The sequence below is a fragment of the Muscardinus avellanarius genome (assembly GCF_963383645.1).
Source record: "Muscardinus avellanarius genome assembly, chromosome: X".
Classification (NCBI taxonomy): Eukaryota; Metazoa; Chordata; class Mammalia; order Rodentia; family Gliridae; genus Muscardinus; species Muscardinus avellanarius.
Window position 1 is genome coordinate 57968119 of NC_137792.1, and position 19235 is coordinate 57987353.

Genomic DNA, 19235 nt, shown 5'->3' on the forward strand with positions numbered 1-19235 from the left:
ATAAGACTTGCAGCAAAAATTGAGGCCCTGTTTCAAGGCAAAAAATAAAATAGGGCTGAGGGTGGAGCTTGGAAGTAGAATTCCCCAGGTTAAATCCCAATACCACAAAAAAGAAAAAAAAAAGTAAGTTTCAACTATTAAACTCACATAGAAAATATAGTAGATACCCTGTTGGCTAAAAGTATTTTCCATTAAGATATGGTCACAAGCAATTATTTCTCCTTTATTTGTAGTCAATGTTTCTGCTAAATTTGCTGTTAGTTGTGATTTTACATGAAAACCATTGAAGAGCTACATAATAGATGTCAGGAATTATAGAAGTACTTAAAGAGAGCTCTGTGTTAGTGTAGAATTACTATCACAAACATTAAAATAAATGTGAAATTAATCATCAATTAAGATCTGGACTTAAGATTTTCATCACCTAAAAATCATTATGCATGGATGAAAAATTGAGGATAAATGATATTGGGCAGATTAAAATGGCAATAAAAATACAGCAGAATTCAAAATAGCTAGTGTCAAAATGGCCACAACACATTATCAGTTAGAAATTTGAAAATATATTTTATTTATTGATATTATATGAGATTACTATATTATCATATATCATATTATTATTATAGTAGTAGTAGTAGTAGTAGTAGTAGTAGTAGTAGTAGTAGCAAAGTTATTATGTCTTGGGCTGAAGTTCTTTGTAAATAGTAAAAGTTATCTTTAAGTCATCAAAAGCTTGGTATCAGACAAATGAAACTGTTATGTGAGATTATCTTTGTTAATTCTGGATAAATTGCTATAATACTAGATGTCAACCACTAACCCAATCATGGGAAGGAGTGATGGGGAGGGAATGGGGTGGGGATCGGGTAGGGGCTAACTGGGTGATGTGTGCATGTATGTCTACTAAAGTTTTTTTTTTTTTTACTCCATTATGATGTATGAAAACAGTGCACCAATAAATAAAATTAAAAAATAGTAAAAAACATGGCTAACAATGTGATTGCCGCCATTCTAAGAGAAATAAGCTGTAATTTTCAGTATGGATTTATTAGGATTTTACATATCTAGAGTTCCAGTAACTTCACAGTGATTGAATGAGTTTTAAATAATATCCCGACATCCTCGCCAGCAATTGTTGCTGTTTGATTTCTTTATGTTTTCCACTCTGATCGGGGTTAGATGGAATCTCAGTGTAGTTTTGATTTGCATCTCCCTGATGGCTAGTGATGTTGAACATCTTTTCATGTATCTATTGGCCATTTGTATCTGTTCTTTTGTGAAATGTCTATTTATTTCAATTGCCCATTTCTTGATTGGGTTGTTTGTTTTGCTAGTGTAGAGTCTTTTGGGATCTTTTTATATTCTGGATATTAGCCCTATATCTGAGTGTTGGCTGGTAAAGATCTTCTCCCATTCTGTAGGCTTCCTCTTTAGGTTCTTGATGGTTTCCTTTGATGAGAAGAAACTTTTTAATTTGAAGAGATCCCACTTATTAATTCTTGCTTTAATTTCCTCCACTTTGAAAGTCTTATTGAGAAAGTTACTCCCTGTGCCTATATGTTGAAGTGTAGATCCTATTCCTTTCTCTAATAACTTCACAGTCTCAGGTCTAATTTCTAAGCCTTTGATCCATTTTGAGTTTATTCCTGTCCATGGAGCAACAATTGCTGGCAAGGATGTGGGGAAAGAGTAACTCTTTTACACTGTTGGTGGGACTGCAAAGTAGTTCAGCCACTATGGAGATCAGTATCGAGATTCCTTAGAAAACTGGGAATAGATCCAACATTTGATCCTGCTATACCACTACTGGGTATCTTTCCAAAAGGGTTGAAATCAGAGAACTATGTTAACATATGCATACCCATGTTCATAGAAGCACAGTTTGTAAAAGCCAAACTATGGAACCAACCTACATCTCCATCAAAAAATGTATGGATTGCAAAATTATGGGAAATACACACAATGGAATTCTATTCAGCTATAAAGAAAAATAAAATAATAGCATTTGCAAGAAGATGGAAGGAACTAGAGAACATTATGTTAAGTAAGGTTAGTCAAGCACAGAAAAAGAAGGGACATATGTTTTCTCTAATATGTTCAAGCTAGGGAGTAGTGGTAATACCAGAGGGATTCCAGATGATGGAGGGGAAATCTCAGCAAAGCTTGAATGGAAGGATAGGAGAGGAAGAAAGCTGAGGTTGTTCAATGGAGGAGCTACATACGAATATGCATAATAGCATAAATATAACATGATTAACCTGGATACTCTCTATTGGGGGATAGGGAAAGGGAGGGGGAAGGGCATGAAGCACAATATAAATGTATACCACTCTCAATATGTTCCACTTATAAAAATAAAAAAATAAATAAATAAATCTCAACAATGTTGGGATTATAAATATAATAACATTTCTATTTATTTTGTGGATTTTTCATAGCTTCTGCTTATCCATTCTTTGAGGAGGAAATTTGTTTGATTCTTTCCTTAAAATCTAATCTATTATAGAAATTTTAACCATGTGTCTTGAACTGGTATTTCCAGTGCCTGGCATTTACTTGATGAGTGACAAAGAATCAATATTTGCATCTCAAGTGTGCCAATTGGCAAATAAATCATTTTGGGGTTATTATGTGTCAAAACATATGATTGTGTGCACCAACACATTTATGTGTGGTTTTATGTGTTGTGCGAAATTAGACATTAATCTCTGTAAGGAAAAATGAGCCATTTTACATTCCAGACTCTAAAGATGAAATTAGTTAAGTGTCTGATATATGAGGTACTGAAAAAATATTTCTTACATAAAATAAGTGTTAGAGGCAGTGTTAAAATTAGAAATATTTAATATTTGTTGCCAGCCAGGACAGCTCATGAGTCTGGAGAACTTTGGAGAAATTCCCTAATTTACCTAAGGTTTGAGTTTCTAATAAGTTAAAAGTGGGGTATTAATAGTACATACCTCACAGAGTTGTGATTGATGTGGTATAATTGAGGTAATTCACGTGCTTAACATAATACCTGGTAAAAGGTAAGGACTCAATTGTTAGTTGTAACTGCAGTTTTACTTCCGCTATTATTACCATAGGTCTGTAATGGTTCAGGGTAAATACCTGCAGTTTTAGTTTTTTTCAGAATGGAATCCGTTGAGAAAATGCTAGATTATACTGCAGTAAGAGGATTAGTTCTGAAATCTTAATGATGGAACATGAAATGTTTTATTTTTTGTACATGTGAGTCCAAAGCAAGTCAGATGAATCTCCTAGGAAGCTGTGCATCATAGAGTAAATTAGTAATCAGGTAGTCCATTTTTTGGTTCTGTCACTCCAATATATTTTCTCCATAATGAGGTGGAGAGAAGAACTAGAGAATCATGCAGGGGATTTTAAATGTTCAAGTCTGAAAGTGACACAACCATTTTGGTTTATATAGCATTCACTAAAACATGTTCCTCCCTTAATGTGAAGGTAATGGGGAGTTAATTTTTCTATGCACCTGGGAAGGATAAATGGCTATGGGTTAACTTCACCAATCTTTTCCAAACAGGTTGTGCTATTATTAGGCATTTATCAATTGTTAATGACTATATAGTAATTCTATGCTTAGCAACAAGGATACATCCTGATAAATGTGTCATTAGATGTTTTCATCATTCTGAGAACACAAGAGAGTTTACTTACACAAACAAAACAACTATGATGTAACCAGGAGATATAATCTTATGGGACCACTATTGTAAATGTTGTCCATTTTTGTCTGAAATATTATGTTTATTTTTATTTATTTATTTTTTTGTGGGTCTGGGGATGGAACTCAGAGGCATATGACCTCCGAGCTACACCCCCTGCCCAACTTTTTATTCTTTATTTTGAAACAGGGTCTCACTGAGTTGCAAAGAGTCTCACTAAGTATCTGAGGCTGTGTGCGAACTGCGATCCTCTGGTCTCAGCCTCCCAAATGCTGGGATTACAAGCATGCGCCACCATGCCAGGCCAAATATTATGTTTATAACACAGAGCTTGATTTAGTGTCTTGTAAAATGTGTGAATTAAATTAATTTTATTACTATTGTAGGTGTTCTTTTGTAATATCATAAATGTTCTATGAAGACTTGCTTGATCTTCAGGGCCAAAGTTAGATTTCAATATTTTTTCTTCTATTTTTAAATGCTACTGGGGGTTGAATGTAGGGACATTCTACCTCTGAACTCTACTCCTAGACCTTTAATTTTTTATTTTTAATTGATGAGTGGTGAATTATAGTCTCACATCATAATGTAGAGTATGTTGAAAATGGCATATATTAAAAAGGTATTTGTGCCCCCCACCTTGCCTCCCCATTTTCCTTCCTCCTAATGCCTAGTGTCCAGGTTAACAATTTTATACTCACATGTATACACAAAGTCAAAGGTAGCATTTCCATTAATGGACCTCAGCCTTCTTCTTTCCCTACCCTTCCTCTCTGGATCTGTTAAGTATCTCCTCCATTAACTGGATTTTTTATTTTTTATTTTAATTGATTTAATTTTTTATTTTTTATTGATGAGTGGTGAATTATAGTCTCACATCATAATGTAGAGTATGTTGAAAATGGCATATATTAAAAAGGTATTTGTGCCCCCCACCTTGCCTCCCCATTTTCCTTCCTCCTAATGCCTAGTGTCCAGGTTAACAATTTTATACTCACATGTATACACAAAGTCAAAGGTAGCATTTCCATTAATGGACCTCAGCCTTCTTCTTTCCCTACCCTTCCTCTCTGGATCTGTTAAGTATCTCCTCCATTAACTGGATTTCTCTGGTATCCCAAATACTCCTAGCTCAAGTACATTAGAGAAACATTTGTTTCTTCTCTTCCTGTGCTTGACTAATCTCGATTAACTTAATGTTCTCCAGGTCTTTTCATCTTCTTACAAATGACATAATTTTGTTCTTCTCTATTTTGCTGAGTAGAATTCCATTGTGTGTATTTCACATACATTTGTAGTCCATTCTGTTGATGGACACCTAGGTTGATTTCATAGTTTGGCTATCATGAATTGTGCTGCTATGAACATGCGTATGTACATGTTACTGTACTTCTCTGCTTTTAACCCTCTTGGAAAGGTGCTCAGTAGTGGTATAGTTGAATTGTATGGTGGGTCCATTCCAAGTTTTCTAAGGAATCTCCACACTGATCTCTATAGTGGCTGAACTAGTTTGCAGTGCCACCAAAGTGTAAGAGTGTCTATTTCCCCACATCCTTGCCCATTTTTTTTTATTTGACTTCTTTATGCTTGTCATTCTGATTGGGGTTTGATGGAATTTCAATGTAGTTTTTGCATCTTTCTGATTGCGAGTGATGCTGAACATTTTTTCATGTATCTACTGGCCATTTGTATCTCTTTTTTTAAAATGTTATTGGTAGCCGGGCATGGTGGCGCACGCTTGTAATCCCCGCACTTGGGAGGCAGAGACAGGAGGATCGCGCAGGTTCGAAGCCAGCCGCACGTGCTGGCTTAGGAGACCCTGTTTCCAAATAAAAATGTAAAAATAGGTCTGGGAGCGTAGCCCAGAGGTAGAAGGGCTTCCAGGAACCCCAGTACCACAAAAAAAATGTTATTGGTACATTGTAGTCATGCATCTTAATGGGATAAAAGACTTGTGGACACATACATGCACACACCATCCAATTAGCCCATATCCGATCCCCAACCCATTATCTTCCCATCCCTTCTTCCCATGCTTGGCCTAGTGATTGACTCTGATACGTTTGTTAAAGTACATCATGTGGTTCAGAGAGTTTCCCTCTCCCCCATTCCCCTCATCTCAATTTGATCCTTATTTGGCCCTCTATAGGATCTCCTTCTTCATCTAGAGTTCCTCCTGTTACCCATTTCTCCCTAGCTTTTGCATATTAGGGAAAACATCCGATTTCTTCTATTTTTTGACTCACTGATCTCACTTAGCATAATGTTCACCAGTTCCATCTATTTCCCTGTAACTGATGTAATTTTGTTTTTCTTTATGGATCAGTAAAATTCCATTGTGTAAATAGTTCACAGTTTGTAATTTATTCATCTGTTGATTGACATATTAGCTGGTTCCATACTTTGGCAATGGTGAATTGTGCAGCTGTGAACATAGAAACACACGCATTATTTTGATAGTTTACTTTTCTTTCTTTTGGGTAGATACCCAGAAGTGGTATTGCTGGATCAAATGGTAAATTTGCCCCCATTCTTCTGAGGATGCTCTATATTGTTTTTCAAAGTTGCTGCATTAATTTGCAATCCCACCAAAATGTTTTAGACTTCCCACTTCTCCATATCCTCACCAGCATTTGTTGTTGTTTATATTTTGAATGATTGCCATTCAAATTGGAGTTAGGTGAAATCTCAGGGTAGTTTTGATTTGCATCTCTCTGATTGTGAATGTTGTTGAACATTTTTTCATGCATTTATTGACCATTTGAATTTCTTCTTTAGTGAAGAGTCCATTTAACTCACTTACTCATTTCTTGATTGGGTTATTTGTTTTCTTAGTGCTGAGTTTTCTGAGTTCTCTGTATATTACAGATATCAGTCCGCTATCAGAGGAGTAGGTGTCAACCTCAATGCAGATGAATATATCATCAAAATATGAACACCAAATAAAGGCTAGGTTTCATGTGAGATTTATTTTTTTCTTTGTGGTTCTGGGGATGGAACACAGGGCCATTCTACCTATGAGTTATACTCCCAAACCTATTTTATTTTTTATTTTGAAGCAGGGCCTCACTAAGTTACTGAGGCTGGCTTCCAAACTGCAATCCACCTGTCTCAGCTTCCCAAGTACTGAGATTATAGGAGTTTGCCATTAATTTAGCTATATAAGATTTTTTTCAGTGGTACTGGTGTCAGGGAAAAGAAGAATAAGAGGAAGTCTTTTCACTGAGGAATACCATTATGGATAGAAAATGTCTCCTGTATAGTGGTATCACAGTGTGTACTATGATCAATCACCAGAGTTCTCTGCTGTGTGAAATGAAGAGGAGGCATGAAAAAATCATGACTGGAATGTAAGAAGGCATCTCAGAGTTGATATGAACTAAAACTTGAAAGATGGGCAAAATATTTTCAGGTAGAGAAAAGAGGCAGAGGACTTATCTATCAATAGAGAGTATGTGAATTTTGTTTACATTAAATAATGGTAAGTCTGTTCCCTCTGATCTGTTCCCTCACCAACCCCATGGTTGACCATCAGGCTAAAATCTCCAGAAGAGATCCTGAAAAATCACATATAAGGCAAGGTTTATGAGTTAGTTTATGAAGCAGATAAGTAGCTGTAACAACACAAGTGACAGGACATGGTCTCTGGGTGAGTCATTTTGCTGAAAGGGGTGGGGAGTATGGAAAATGGAAAGTAGACAAATGTTGAAATGTTGTGGGGAGACAGACTTCTGGAATGTGTATGTGGATCACTCCTGGGGATGTGGGGCAAGAAGAGGAAGAGGTTGAAAACAAGAAGACATGCTCTGATTCTTGCCAAGTCAGAGTTTACTCCTATTACTCTGTATTAGTAGTTATTTCTTTCTATTTTTACTTTAAAAAATGGAAACTACTTCTGGATGACTTATGCATAAAAACAACTGACTTTGAGAGTCGGCTGGCTGATAGAATCAACAGGAACATGAAAATATGTATAATTAAGCAATAATCAAAATTCAGCTGAAGAAGTGAATAAGGATACCATTTGACTGATGATATAGTTTGGACCACTGATGATGTGCCACTTGACAATGGATGGTCTCAGCAGCACTGTTATCCCTGCTACCCCAGGTACTTGATTGTGCTACAATTTACCCTGGATCACAGTGGTTCGCTCTTTGCATCACTCCTACAATAAAGATTGAAGTTGAAGTCTTTAGGTAATTGTTTCCATTAAGGAAATCAGAAAAGCCCTCACTGGGACAGAAGCCTGCACTTCAGCAGCAAACAAGGCTAGCAAAGTGATTGTCTGATTTTTAGCTCTTCTAAGGAATAAGAATCCCTTGCTTCTTTTTAAAATTTAAGATGTAGGAATTCATATTCTGGGCTTATAGAATGAATGAGCAATGATATTAACATTTTGGATACCAGAAGTACTTCAGATAATGGAGGAGAAATTCCATAGTAGCTAGAAAGGTAGTCTAGGGGAAGGGTTGGGGGAGAAGGAGGATCAAAGAAGCAATAATTTCATTGACATTATGTACATATGTGACAATACCAATGCTAATCTCAATATTCTGTGTAGGGAAGGGAAGAATAAAGAAAGAGCTAGGGGAAAGCCTACCCAGTGCAGTGTGTATGTATGTCACTATCACTATCAGCTACATTATGATGTAAGACTATCATGCACCAAGAATAGTATTAAAAAGAAAATACAAATAGCCAATAAATATATGAAAAAATCCCACATGGGTTCCTTATGACACCTACATTTATTTATATGGATTTTGGACTCATTTTTCCAAACAATTTAATTGTGATTAAGATATTAACTCTCTATATGAGACCTTAGCATTTATCCCTTATATTAGACTACACTATTTTTCCTTAAGCTAATAATTGCCTTTGTTCACATAAGAAGAAAGAGAGAGGACTTGACCTGAATTGATGTCTGAAAAGACTGTGGATAAGCTCTTGAATATGACTTTGCTTCTGAATTCATTTTTGTAGAAAGAAGCTGAACCAGAATTTAGCTCTCAAGAAAGATGCTAACATAAATATGATAAAGGCATGAATACTGCTAGGATAATTAGCATAAATATACTTTGGTTGTTTCCTTAGTATTGCCATGTCTAGATTATGAATGATATTTTGGAACTAAAATACCTTAGAGTATTATATTCTTTAAAGATGTCTCCTTGGGGGATTTGATATCTTCCTCTATTGGGGTTTAATTTATTTTTTGTGCTTTCAGAAAGAACTATTCTACAGAATACAGTTTGTATTTCTCCAACCAAGTGTGCTAATTTCTTACATAGAGTACAAGCCAATGTAAAACATTCCAAACTTCTGAATTAAACAGCGTGTGTTTTTTCACCTATAAAAAACACCTCACTTTATTCATTGCCAATTAATTAACCTTATTTTATAGTCACATTTTCAAGAGGAAAGATCTTCTACTAGTACTCTTTGTAAAGTCAACTGCATAAACTTAAGAGTGATGAGGACATTTCTATGCACATCATGGTCACAGGAGGTTACTCAATCTAAATTTGATGGTTGTAATAAAGAAATGATACTCAACTTTATCTCCAGGGGAGAAAGCATTGATGATTCATATTACAACTTCAGACTCACAAAGCTGTATTTGTTTTGTGGTACCCAGGGGCATTGTACATCTGATTTTTTAATTTTTGGTGACTAACTAATCTCACTTAGCATAATATGCTCCAGTTTCATCCATTTCCCTGTAAATGATGTAGTTGTGTTTTTCTTTATGACTCAGTAAAATTCTGTTGTGTACATATCCCACAGTTTTGTAATCAGTTCATCAGTTGATGGACATCTTGGCTGGTTCCAAAGTTTGGCTATGGTGTATTGTGCAACTATGAACATAGATACACATGCATTAATTTGGTAGTTTGGTTTTCTTTCTTTTGGGTAGATACCCAGAAGTGGTATTGCTGGATCAAATGGTAAATTTGTTCACATTTTTTTGAGGATTCTCCGTATTGTTATTCAAAGTGTTGCACTAATTTACAATCCCACCAACAATGTTTTAGAGTTCTCACTTCTCCGCATCTTCGCCAGCATTTGTTGTTATGTTTTTTTTTTATTGGTGCATTGTAATCATATATCACATTGGAATACAAGAATTGAGAGGATATACAAGCACACATCATCCAATTAGCCCTCATCCAGCCCCCGTCTCATTCCCTCCCCCTCCCTCTATCCCATGCTTGTTTAGTGATTAACTTTGATACATTTGTTTATGTACCTCCTGGGTTTTAAAGAGGCTCCATCCTCCCCTATTCCATACCCTCTGAATGGTCACGTTAGTTGCTTCACAATAGGGCTCTTTCTATACCTCGACCTCTTCCTGTTGCCCCTTTCCTCCTAGTTTTGCTGATTAGAGGAAGCATCTGATTTTTATTTTATGCAATATTTCTCTGTGCATGCCACATTGCAAGAACCGATCCCACTCTTGACTGCCCCAGTAGTGGCCTGGCTACCCAGTGGACTGATCCAGACCTCTCTGGCTCAAGCAGTGGCCTTGCCTCATGGGAGGCCACTACTCTGGCCCCACCACCAGCTTAATCCCTCAGCTGGCTTCGATCCTGGCCTCGGAGGCCCCAGTAGTGACCTTGCCTCAAGGCAGGCTCCGATGCCGGCCATTGGCCCCGGCACAGGCCTAACCCCTCGGCAGACTCCGATGCCGGCCTCGGAGGCCCCAGCACTGGCCTGGCCACACGGCAGGCTTCAATGACAGCCTTGCTGGCCTCAGCACCAGCCTAACTCCTCGGCAGGCTCCGATCCCGGCCTCGGAGGCCTCAGTAGCAGCCTTGCCTTACGAAAGGCTTCGATGCCGGCCCTGGCCCAGGCACTGGCCTAACCCCTCAGCAGGTTCTGATCCCAGCCTCGGAGGCCCCAGCTCCAGCCTTGCCTCATGGCAGGATCTGATTCTGGCATCACTGGCCCCAGCATCAGTCTTGTTTATGTTTTGAATGATTGCCATTCTATTTGGAGTTAGGTGAAATCTCAGGGTAGTTTTGATTTTCATGTGTCTGATTGCCAATGATGTTGATCTTTTTTCATGCATTTATTGATCATTTGAATTTCTTCTTTAGTGAAGTGTCTATTTAGTTTGTTTGCCCATTTTTTGATTGGATTACTTATTTTCTTTAGTATTGAATTTCTTTGGTTCTCTGTATATTCTAGGTTTTAGTCCTCTATCGGAGGAGTAGGTGGCAAAAATCTTCTCCCATTTTGGTGGGTCTTGATTGAGTGTCTTGGCAGTTTCCTTTGCTGAATAGAAGCTCTTCAGTTTCATGCAATCCCATTTATTGAGTCACCTTTTAATTTGCTGTGCCTTGGGGTCTTGTTGAGAAAGTTTTCATCTGTGCCTATGTGTTGCAGATTTTGACCTATGCCCTCTTCAAGGAGCCTCAAGGTCTTTGATCTAATTTCCAAGTCTTTGATTCAACTTAAACTGACTCCTGTCCAGGGTGAGAAAGTGAGATTTATTTCCATTTTTCTGCATATGGTAACCAGTTTTGCCAACACCATTTATCCAGTGTACAGGCTACCCTGTACATTCATCCATTGTACAGGCTACCATTTATCCAGTGTATGTTTTTGGTACATTTCTCAAAAATCAATTGGCTGTAAGTGTGTGGATTTGTTTCTGGGTCTTCTATTCTGCACCATAGGTATATGTATCTGTTTTTGTGCCAGTACCATGCTTTTTTTTTATTACAATGACTGTTTAGTATCGTTTAAAGTCAGGTATTGTGATTCCTCCTGCATGGTTTTTATTGCTCAAAACTACTTTGCCTATTCTGTTTTTTGTTGCTCCAAATGAATTTAGGGATTGATTTTTATATGTCTGTGAGGAATGATCTTGGTAATTTAATGGGCATTGTATTGAATCTGTAGATCACTTTTGGAAGAATGGCTCTTTTAGTAATATTTTTACTGCCTATCCTTGAACATGGAAGATCTTTCCAACTTCTAAGATCTTCTTCAATTTGTTTTTTAATTGTTTTCTAATTTTCTTTTTAGAGGTCTTTTAACTCCTTGGTTATGTTTATTCCTAAGTATTTTACTTTTTTTGTGGGATATCCTGAGGGGAAATGTTTTCTAAATTTTGTTTTCCGTGGATTTATGGTTGGAGTACAGAAAAGCTTCTGATATTTTAAGATTGATTTTGTATCCAGACACTTTGCTGAATTTGTTTATCAGTTCCATAAGTCTTTTGGTTGAGTTTTTTGGGTCTTCTAAATATAATGTCATCTGCAAATAGTGAAATTTTGAGTTCTTCTTTTTCTATTTTTACTCCTTTGATTTCCTTTTCTTGTCTTATTGCTCTGGCTAGGGTCTCAAGTACTATATTGAAGAGAAGAGTGATAATGGACATCCTTGTCTTGTTTTTAGGGGGAATTATTGAAGCTTTCCCCCTTATAAAATAATGTTGGTTGTGGGCTTACTGTAGATTGTCTTTATGATGTTGAGGTATGTTCCTTCTATTTTGATTCTCTGCAGTGCTTTTATCATAAATAGGTGTTGGATTTTATCAAATGCCTTTTCAGTGTCTATTGAAATGATCATGTGATTTTGTCTTTGATTCCGTTTATTGGATGAATTAAATGGATTGATTTTCATGAGTTGAACCAACCTTGCATCCCTGGAATGAACCCAACCTGGTCATGGTGTATGATTTTCTTGAGGTGGTTTTGAATGCGTATTATGCCAAAAGCCAGCTAGTCCAATGGGGCGCGAGTTTGCTCGCGGTCGAGGGTCTCAGTAAAGGTGGGGAAGGATAGAGTGATTTTCTACAGATTCTTATCTGTAGCGGTTCTTTCCTAGGAAAATAATCCTATGATCGGCGCTTTTAAAAAGAACCTGACATGGATCGATGCTTCTTGTGCAATCGAACACTTTATTTTTGGATACAAGATTTTTTTATATTTTCCCCTCTCCCAGTGAATTTCTAGTAAAAAGAAGTGCAAAACACCCAAGGTACAAAAGAGAGATACACATGCAAATTACCAACCCTGAACAAGACAAAAGTAAAGACCTGGGATATCGCAGGTCTTTGTGTTTGAAATCAGTCCCATTATCTCAGGTGGGCCTTGTGCTCCGGAGTCCAGCCCCCTTTGGCCTTGCAGCTGCAGAGGCTTCTATTTGGCTAAAAGTCACACCCAAAAATCACTTGTTGAAGAATCCAGTTTGTTTTTTAAGAGTTTTCTTTAACCCTTTCGGAGCTCATTCCTAGGGCTTAGTCCAATGTCCTACTTTATATATAATGAGGGACGAAGTCCGAGATTCCAGCTTTCATATAGTTATCGTAAGGAAAATTCGTGTTCCTTTATGATGATTTAAGGAATTTCGATGAATGTCTGCTGGATTTTGTCTGCCATACTATCCGCTGTCTGAAAACTTAAACAAACTCATGACACAGTTTAGCAGGTAAACACCAAGAAATAACATGAGGTCTTTAGATTTAGTTGTCAGATATATTTCTCTAGCAGCTGAGCATTTTCCTTCTTTTAATAATCCATATTCCTATCACTAACCTTCTGCAACTTTCTTTCCTTTTCTGATTACCCTAATTCTCTCTTTCCCATTCGGGCCAATCTCAGGATAAGCTCTTCTTCATACAAAATACTTTCTTATTCTCACCATATTTTCTTTCTTTCATCTTTACACATCTATTTTATCTGTCCTTTGTTTTGACATAGCTATTTTTAACCAGGTGGTGTCGCTGTATTTAAGGGCTGTATTGAAGGTCGAAGGTGGACTGGAATGCTGCTTCTAATTACCATTTGAACAAGGCTCATCTAATTACCATTTGAGCAAGGCTGAAAGTTTCACTCACAGTCCTGATCTTTTTTCCACCGGAGCAATTTCATGTGGAAAGTTAAAAGAATCATTACTAAAAGAATAGTAGTTATGAAAGAATATCTAAGAGTGGAGAATACTTTTTGCCAGCGACCACACCTTCTCTCAGGGCTTATTTCTCACTTTGAGAATCGCCTATGACTACATGGATTCTCACACATGTAGATGCCGAGATGGGGTGGGCAGCAAAGTCTTGGCAGTATTACTTGTATTTTGTTTAGCCATTTTTGCATTCAAATTATCAAAGATATAGGCCTGTGGTTTTTCTTCCTTGAACTGTTTAATTGGTTTTGGTATTAATGTGATTTGGCTTCATAGGATGTATTTGGGTGAGTCCCATTTGTTTCTATTTCATGAAATAGATTGAGGCGTATTGGGATTAGCTCTTCTATAATGGTTTTATAAAATTTTCTTGGGAAACTGTCTTGTCCTGGGCTTTTATTTGATGGTAAGCTTTTTTCTGCTTTTTCAATACCTTTAATTATTATTGGTCGGTTTAAATTTTCTATATCATCTTGACTCAATTGAAGAAGGTTGTATTAATCTAGGAAGTTGTCAATTTCTTCTGGAAATTCTATTTTGTTGGAATATAGCTGTTCAAAGTAGTTTCTGATAATCCTCTGGATGTCTCCACTGACACTAGTGATATCTCCTTTTTCATCTCTTATATTTACAATTTGGGTTGAGTTTCTTTCTTTTTTTTTTTTTTTTTTTTTACTTAGGTTGGTTAGTGGTTTATCTAGCTTGATAATTTTTTCAAGAAACCAGATTTTGGTTTTGTTGATTTTTGTATTGTTTTTATTCTCTATTTCATTAATTTATGCTCTGACTTTAATAATTTCATGTCTTCTATTTTATTTGGGGTTAGATTGCTCCTGTTTTTCAAGGGCTTTGTTGTATGTCATTAAGTTATTTATTTGATGATTTTCTGTTTTTCATGTGTGAAAACTCAGTGCTATAAGTTTTCCTCTTAATACTGCTTTCAATGTGTCCCAGAAGTTTTCATATGTTGTATCTTTATTATTGTTTCTAGAAATATTTTTATTTCACCTCTTACATCTTCTATGCCCCATTATTCATTCAGAAGTGTGGTGTTCAGTCTCCACATGTTTATGTGGTTTCTCTGGGTCTTATAGTTGATTTCTAAATTCATTCCATTATGGTCTTAAGAGACAAAGGGAAGTATGTAATGGTTTTTGAATTTGCTAATGCTCACTTAGTGGCCCAGGATGTGATCTCTTTTAGAGAAGGTTCTGGGGGCAGCTGAGAAAAATGTGAACTCTGCTGTAGTTGGTTAATATATTGTATATGTGTCCAATATTTCCATTTGATTAATGGTGTTCTTTAGGTTTAAGGAATCTTTATTGACCTCTTGTTTCAAAGATTGGTCTAATAGTGTTAGAAGGATGTTGAGTTTTCCCAGTATTATTGTATTGCGATTTATGTGTGACTTAATGGTACAAAGTGTTTGTTTTATGAATGTAGCTGTACCTATATTTGAGGCATAAGTGTTATCATTATTTCCTCTTGCTGGATTGTTCCTTTTAGCAGTAAAAATGACCTTCTTTGTCTCTTCTAATAAGCATGGGGTTGTAGTTCAAATTGTTTGATAATATTTTTGTCGCTCTTGCTTGCCTTCGAGTTTCATTGGCATGTATTTCCTTGCTCCAGCCCTTTACCTTAAGTTTGTTACTATCTTTATTTGTAAGATGTGTTTCTTGCAAGCACCAGATAGATGGGTTCTGGTTTTAAATCCATTTTTCCACTTTATGTGTTTTTATTGGGGAGTTGAACCATTTCCATTCAGTGTGATTATTGAGAAATGATTGATTTTTAATTTTTAATATATTAAGATTTTATTTCTGGAGTTCTGGGAAGATGGCAACCGAGAAAAGTGGGGCTTAAGAGCACCGCTAACAACCAATCTCCATTACCACAAAATCAGCGCCTTTCATAGCCAGAAAACACCATCACCAGAGAAACAAAAAAATCACCAGGCTCCAGAGAGAAAGCGGACTGAGAACAGAGCTCAGAGCCACAGAGAAGATACACCGGCCTCATGCCTGAGGACGCGGCAGCAGCGCCATACTGCCGGCAGCAGCGGCGAGTTCACCGGATGGCTACAGCAAGCCAAGGTGAGCCGCTGTGGAACAGTCAGGCGGGATTTCTCGGCACAAAGAAAATCTAAAGCTCCCAGTGACTGAGCTCAGCACACGCTGCAGGGACTCAGAGTGGAACTCAAAACCAGAGAAGAAAAAATACACCAGCCTCACAGCCAAGGGCATGCAGCAGCGCCATATTGCCACCGGCAGCAGCAGCAGAGAATTCACCAAGTCCGGTACAGCTACATCTGCGTACTCAAGGACAGTGAGTCAAATTGCGGGCCACAGAGGAGAAATCCCAGTACTGTACTCCCTGGGACTTGACCCAGTGGGGGAGTGGCGGTGGCAGTTATCACACCATAAGAGAAAGTGCAACCTGGCACCCCCCATAGTCTAAAGCAGCCTCTATCGACTCCCTGGGTCGGAGACTCTGTGATACAACCCAGTAAAAGAGTAGTGGGGTCAGAAATACTACAGACTCGAGATCCAGAGCACCTTAAGCGAAGTCATAGTGACCCAAGGGAAGAACCCAGAGAAGGCACAAACTTCTGAAATCATGGGAAAGAGGAATAACACTGGAGCAATGAATGCCCACAACCCCACAACATCAGAACACGATAAAACAGAAAATCAGAGATTTCTAGAAGAGCAAATCAGGAAAATAACTGTAGAAATAATAAAGGTACTTCGAAAAGAATTCAGAGACAGCCAAAAAGAGATAAAGGATGCAATTAATGAAGTAAAGGCCTCAATTCAAAGCACAAAGAACTGATTAGACCACATGGAGAACAGAATCTCGCTCTTAGAAGATGATCATTCCAAAAATGAACGCATAGTTTCTAATCTAGAAAAAAATATCCGAAAGCAGGAATCTGACATTGAAGAAATATGGGCCCATTTTAAGAGAACTAACCTAGGAATAATTGGAATAGAGGAGGGAAAAGAAAGTGAAACCAAAGGGATCAAGAATCTCTTCAAGGAAGTAATAGCAGAAACTTTTCCAAACATAGAGCAAGAGGCTGATACACAGGTCCAGGAAACTTATAGAACTCCCTTTAGACAGGATCGGAGAAGAGGATCCCCACACCACATAATTGTCAGAATTACCAATGTGGAAGCCAAGCAGAGAATCTTAAAGGCAACAAAAACAAAGGACCAAGTGACATCCAGAGGCAAACCCATGAGAATCACTCCAGACTTCCCAAACCAAGTCATGAGAGCCAGAAGGGCTTGGAGTAACATATTCCAAACACTGAAAGAAAACAACTTCCAGCCAAAAATTTCCTACCCAGCAAAACTTTCTATCAAATTAGATGGAAAGATAAGAAGCTTCCATGACAAACAGAAACTGAAGGAATTTATGTCTTCAAAACCAGCGCTAGAGAAAATACTCAATGAGATTAACTACAAAGAAGAAATAGGTAACACACACAAGAACCAGAGAAACAAGATTTTCCATCCAACAGACAACTAAGATTGGTTATCTGTGGAGATTCATTATTTATGTTAGTCTTTTACCTATCTCTGAATTGTATTGTTTGCCTTTATTGTTGTTCATTTTTAGGATTTCTAGTTGGAATATTAATATACCTTCAAATATAGCATTTGGAAATATTTATCCCATTCTATTAGTAACTTTTAACTCTGTTTACATTGTCTTTGGATATACAATAATTTTTTATTTTTTAGGGAGTTTGTATACTCTTCTGTTGCCTGTGCCATTGAAATCATATCCAAGAAATCACTGCCAATTTCAATGATGTGAGGTTTTATGACCCAGATTTTCTTCTAAAAGTTTATAGTCTTAAGATTTATATTTAGGTCTTTTATCTATTTTGAGTTAATATTTGTATATGGGATTAGGTAAGGGTCCAATTTTATTCTTTTCCATGTAATTATTATTTTTCAACAATATTTAGTTAAAAGATTATTATTTCCACCACCAAATGTTCGTGGAAACCTTGTCAAAAATAACTTGACAATATAGGGAAGAATTTACTTCTAGGCTTGTATTTAACTCCAATGGTTTATATTTCTGCCTTTAGAACAGTACTACACTGTTTCAATTATTGTAGCTTTATATGGTTTGAAATCAGAAGATATATATCTTCTAGCTTTGTTCTTTTTCAAGATCGTTTTGGGTATCTAGAGTCCATATTCCATATTAGGATAGATTTTTTTTCTGAAAAATAAATATATAAATATATGATAGTTTCACCTAAAAAAATAGAAAAAATATTCTCTGGTAAGAAAGAAAGCAAAAAGAAATATTGAAATGTTATCTTTAAGTCATCAAAAGCTTGGTATCAGACAAATGAAACTATTATGTGAGATTATTATTTTTAATTTTGGATAAATTGCTATAATACTAGATGTCAACCACTAAGCCAAGCATGGGAAGGAGGGATGGGGAGAGAATGGGGTGGGGATCGGGTGGGGGCTGAATGGGCGATGTGTGCATGTATGTCTACAAAAGTTTGTATCCCACTATGATGTATGAACACAGTTCACCAATAAAAAATACAAAAAATTAATAAATAATATGATGCCAAAAAAAAAGATTTTGTTTCTGTTTGAAATACTGTTTGTTCTTCTTTGCTTAGTTGTCAGCTGGATGAAAATTTTTGTTTCTCTGGTTATTGCGTGTATTACTTATTTCTGCTTTGTTGGTAATCTCTGAGCATATTCTCTAGCGCTGGGTTTGAACACATACATTCCTTCACCTTCTGTTTGTCATGAAAACTTTATATTTCCCCATGTAATTTGAATGATAGTTTTTCTGGGTAGGAAATTTTTGGTTTCAAATTATTTTCTGTCACATTTTAGAATATGTTACTCCAGGCCCTTCTGATTTTTATGACTTGGTTTGGTAAGTTTGGAGTGTTTCTAATTGGTTTGTCCCTGAATGTCACTTGGTCTTTGGTTTTGTTGCCTTTAATATTCTTTTGTTGGCTTCTACATTGGTCATTTTGACTATTATGTGGCATGGGGAAACTTTTTTTGATCTTGTCTAAAGGGAGTTTTATAAGTTTCTTGAACCTGTTAATCGACCTCTTGGTCTATGTTTGGAAATTTTTCTGCTATTACTTCTTTGAGGATATTTTTGATACCTTTGGTTTCACCTTCTTTTCCTCCCCTATTTCAGTTTTTATTAGGTTAGCTTTCTGAAGATTGGCTCATATTTCTTCAATGAAAATTCCTGCTGTTGAATTGTTTTTTTCTAGGTTATAAACTATGTGTTCCTTTTTGGAATGACCATCTTCTAGGAGTGAGATTCTATTCTCCATGTAATCTTATCTATTGTTTATAGTTTGAATTGATGCCTTTACTTCAATGATTGCATCCTTTATTTCTTTGAGACTCTCTCTAAATTCTTTTAGAAAATTCTGTATTATTTCTACTGTTACATTCCTGATTTGACCTTCTGGAGATCTTTGCATGTCTGTGTTATCAGGTTCTGTTATTGTGGGGTTGTGTGAAATCATTGCTTTGTTGTTGTTCCTACTTCCCATGATTTCAGAAGTTTATACCGTTTGCCTTTTGATAGTTTCCTCTCAGTCTCTAGGTG